Source organism: Capsicum annuum, chromosome 2, assembly GCF_002878395.1.
Source record: "Capsicum annuum cultivar UCD-10X-F1 chromosome 2, UCD10Xv1.1, whole genome shotgun sequence".
Classification (NCBI taxonomy): Eukaryota; Viridiplantae; Streptophyta; class Magnoliopsida; order Solanales; family Solanaceae; genus Capsicum; species Capsicum annuum.
This window is the reverse complement of record NC_061112.1, coordinates 8,480,371-8,485,418: the sequence shown is the minus strand read 5'-3', so window position 1 is coordinate 8,485,418 and position 5,048 is coordinate 8,480,371. Positions and strand designations below refer to the sequence as shown.

Here is a 5,048-nt window from a genome sequence, read left to right as displayed (position 1 = left end):
AATTTGTTCTGTATTATCTTCATGAGCTTTAAAAAAGTGACACTTGCTTTTGTCCAATTGGATAACCTAAATATTTCAAAGAAAATTTTCCTCTAGAAAAATCAACGCTCTCTTTAATTACCTGACTATCAGTCTGTGCAACCTTGCTACAAAGATAGAGACACTTTTTTCCTTTATTAATCTTCTATTTTGGCTGCTTCTAATATTTACAATGAGTTTTCATAATCAGTTACAGTGATAGCCTATCAGCAGCAACAAAAATAATACTATCATCTACATGCAAGATTTTTTTTTTTAAATAAATTTTGGACTTCTATTACTTAATCACAAAAAAATACAGAAAATACAATGAGCTAAATGACCTTATCAATTCACACAACTAAAAAATAAAATTCAAAGAAAATCTAATCCTATCCAGCGCAATTCAAAAGATCCGAACCCAATTCCCCCTTATTACACATATAAAAAAGTGGGATTTCTTAATTTCACCCTTAACCTTTCCTTTTCAAAACCCTCCAACACCTAAGATATGTTGCCGTCATGGATAAACGTAAAGCTCTACCTCATTTTGATTTGGGTCATCAATAATATGTATCTCTTCCTTCTTGTTGCGGCTAAATCATCTTTCAAGAGTAAGAATTGTTCAGCTTCTTCTACATTTTTCATCTAGATCCTCTTTTTACTGTTCCTTCATCTTTATTTACTCTTCCAGTTGTGTTCAATGGTGGATGGTGTAAGCTCACTGCATCTTCCTAAGGAAACTTGCCTAATGGTGTCTTGCTTTGTCACTTTTTAAGTATTCATATTTCTTTGTTGTTCTTTCTTGCCGACAACTGTAAGACTCTTACTCATGTAGGTAGAGCTAGAACAGAGTATAGGGGTAGCTCTAATCCACCTTCACCTGAGATGCAAGACATCCAAGTTTCACACCTCCGATCTCATCATAGACCCCCTCATTTTGTCGAGTCATTTTTTATGGTTGAGGTACCATAGTCTAGTTAGCATTTTACTTGTTTTTGTATCTTTGAGGTTGTTTGTAATATTCATGTGAGATACATATGCTTAGCCTTCCCAACCCTACTACCCCTTGCTTGGTTATACTCTAAAATATAGTCATTATAGTTTATCAATGTTGATTAATCGTCTTCCTTTGAATTCTATGCTATGAAAATTTGTATATCTACAATTTCCATTATCAATTGCTTTGTTTGTAATATGCTAATTGGCTTCTCCCTATCACGATGAGTTGAAACTTTTATTGCTTATTTATCAATAATTAATGGATTTCTGTTACTGAATCTTCAATAATCTAAGGACGTGCCTATTTTACTTCAAACACCTTCTTTAGAAACATTGAAATTTCTTGGAACATGCTATTGTGATGTGAATTATTATAGTGTCTGCTGGACTCCAGTAGTGCTTTTGCCTCGACTTGTGTATTTGTTGTGTCTTCCAGTGTTATTCCTTTATCATATAATAAATACCCATTAGAGTCTCGTAGATAAAAGGTATAGGATATAAGTCCTAATAGATCTATTTAGCCAAGTTATCCGAATTATCCGCACCCCCTATAATTGGTATCAAAGTCTATGTTAATTAAAGTTACGGAAGTAGTATATATTTGAATTTATTTGATTAATTTATTAATTATGAAACAATTAAATTTAGATATTCACCAAAACAATATTTATAATATTTGTTTAGATGAATAACGTACAAAAACCACAACAATATAAAGAATTAAAACAAATAATATATGAAAAACGTAAAAAATTAAAAATAAGGATTGAAAAACTACAAAATAACATAATTGTCGGAGTTAGTAAAAATTGAATAAATGCACAAAAAGAAGAAATATCAAATTTTGAATCAACAATAGATAGTCTAGAATATATATATCAACATAACCTATATACATTAAAATAAAATGAACAAAGAATTTATAATAGATGAAAAAACATATGAAAATAAGGAAGGATTAAAAATAAAAATAGTATTTTCTAATTTAGGAGGGAGATAAATGAAAATATGTGAACATTTATATTTAATGTTAGAAAAAGAAGAATTAAAATAGAAGATAAGTTGACAACCATGTTAAGAATAGAAAGAGAAAACGAAGAGATAGACAGAAAAAGGAAATAGATAAAATAAAACAACAAACCACAGAAGAAATATGAAAAATAGAAGAAACTAGTTGGATTGCTAAATTAGAAAAAGAATTACAAATGCTAAAAGATTTATATGAAAAGAGACAGAAAGAAAAAGAATAAAAATTATTAAACGAGATAAATCAATTTAAAGAAAAATTAGAAATAAAAAATAAAGAACCAGAGTCTAGTGAATTTGAAATAAATACAATAGATGCTGAAAGAATAGATAATTATGATTCAGAAGATAGTGAAACATATACAAAAATTCTAGAAAACATAGGAAAACTAGAAATTAATGAAAAACAAGAAGTAATTAATAAAGAAAATCTAGAACTACTAAGTACAGAAGTAAATACTCTAGATAAAAATATAATACCTAGAACATCAGAAATAAGAAAACCAACCTATAATTACAAAAATAAGTTTAAAAGATATAATCCAAAGGATAAATATAATAAATGGACACCAAAACAAATAATTAATTACAACTTTTTAGATTTAGACTGTGTAATAGATGCAAATAAAATAATACAACTATGGGTAGGATACATGTCAAAACAATTATTAGATAATAAAATAGATACAACAAATACACCAGAATATATAAAAAAGACATTAATAGGAATAGTAAAATTATGATTTCTAAACCTAGCCAAAGCAAGTAAAAAAGTACTAAGATCTGATAATAAAACTGAAGGAACATCAATACCTACTAAAATACTACCAACAGAAATATTGAAAAAATATGAAATAGCTATAAGAGAAAAATTTAGTAGTATAACAACAGAAGAAGAAGAGCAAAATAAAGAGAAAGATAAGAATAGGAATTTAATGTTAAAATTAGCAATATGTAATATGTGCTATGTAGATGAATATACGTGCGCATTTAAAAAATATTATTATAAAGGAACATATAATATAGAAGAAAGTAAAGAAATAAAAAAATTATATTTTAGTAAATTACTTGAACCATTTAGTTCAAAAATAATAAAGAGTTGGAATGAAACAAAAATATTAGATACCCTAGGAGCAAGAATAAAATTTTTACAACAATGGTATAGAAATCTATGTAAAAAATATAGAGAGGAAATAAAAATGGAAAAACCATTAATAAGAAATTTAGCATGTTGCAAAGATAAAATAGCATCTCAATTTGGATATGAAGAAAGATATTATAAGAAAAGAAAAAGACATAAGAAATATAAGAAATACAAAAAATCAAAATATAAATATAAGAAACCAAGAAAAAGATATTATGTAAAAAATTATAAACATAAAAGACCATATAAGAAAAAGAAATCTATAAAAGAATGTACTTATTATAATTGTGAAAAACTAGGACATTTAGCTAGAGATTGTAAATTGCCATAAAACCCAAAATATAAACAAATATCAGAAATAAAAATAAAAAATACAGAATATATGCAGATAGATTATATAGATTATGAATTAGAAAGTGAAGATAGTATATATGAAATTTTGGAGGATAAAACAGATAATGAAATAGATAGTGAATTACATGAATCAAATGACTGAAGAAGATATAAAAATGAACCAAATAACTTAAGAAAATATGAAAATAATAACAAAGAAAGAATATTTAAATGAAGAAGGAACAAATCAAAAAATAATATTTGACAGTAATATATTTGACGAAATAAAAGGAAAAGAGTTAGACTTAAGTGTAAAAAAAATATTTAAAATACCAACAATAAAAAATATATTTAGTAGAAAAAGGGAAGAATACTACGTAGTAAGTCAAAAAGAACATGTAATAGACTGTAGATATGCAAAAGGAAGAGCTAGTATACCACTAGTAATAAAAAGAATATTTAATAAAGAAATAAATGATATAAAAAGTAAAGACCCAATAAAATATGTACACCTTGGAGGAACAGAGATATTGATAAAAGCATATTTTAGAGAAGGAATAGATACACCAATAGAATTATATTTAGCAGATGATAGAATTATAAAACCTATAGAAAAAAATATAATAACTGCTATAAAAGGAAATTTAATATACCAAAAATTTAAATTTATAATAAGTGCGAATTATTCAGTAGCAATAACAGATAAAAATATAGATAAATCATTGGTATTATGTTGGAAAATATCTGGAATAGAACAAACCCCAGGAAGTAAAATATTTACAGCAAGATGTAAAAATCTATATGTATTAACAACAAAACATAAAATAACGGGAAAAAATAAAATTAATAAAATACAAATAGAAAGTCCTTTTGAACAATTTGTAAAAATAATTGATAATAATGATTATAGTTACAAAGACATAGATATAGAAGAAGATTTAGAAATAATAAATGATAGAATAAGCACAACAAAAAGAATAGTTCATGAAAAACCAGAATCACCAAACTCATAAAAAAGAACAAGTTATGAAACAACTTCAACAGTTAATTTAAAAAGGCATAATACATAAATATGACCCTAAACTTGACACCAAATTGTAACTTTGACCTTAAACTTTGACAGTGCACAAATATGACATTTAACTATTAAAAACTGTACAAATATGACCTCTGATCCTACATGGCAAAATGCGTGTTCAATACGCAAAACTAGGCGCGTCCAACTTAAAATCTAAGGGGATAATACATAAATATGACCTTAAACTTTGACATTGCACAAATATGACCTTTAACTATTCAAAACTGCACAAATATGACCTTTAAATGATTTTTCACTATTATTTTTTCATTATTTTCGGCTCAAAGATGGAAATGACATCTAATTTCTTTTGTCATTGCGGAAAAAGAGCAATATTGAAGATTTATTAATTAGGTGGGTCAGCCTCATACGAAAAAATCGCGCGAGTATGTATATATATTATAAAGAAAAGGGTGAATTTATGTTATTTAATATATCTAAATATGA

At 26.2% G+C, this 5,048-nt stretch overlaps 1 long non-coding RNA gene across 1 annotated transcript; it reads left to right on the top strand.

Moving 5' to 3' along the window:
- Positions 1–211: 211 nt before the first annotated feature.
- Positions 212–1,179, top strand: LOC107860893. Its single transcript, XR_001671643.2, has 2 exons — positions 212–632; positions 713–1,179. It is a non-coding gene; the product is annotated as an uncharacterized LOC107860893 (long non-coding RNA).
- The last annotated feature ends 3,869 nt before the right edge of the window (positions 1,180–5,048 follow it).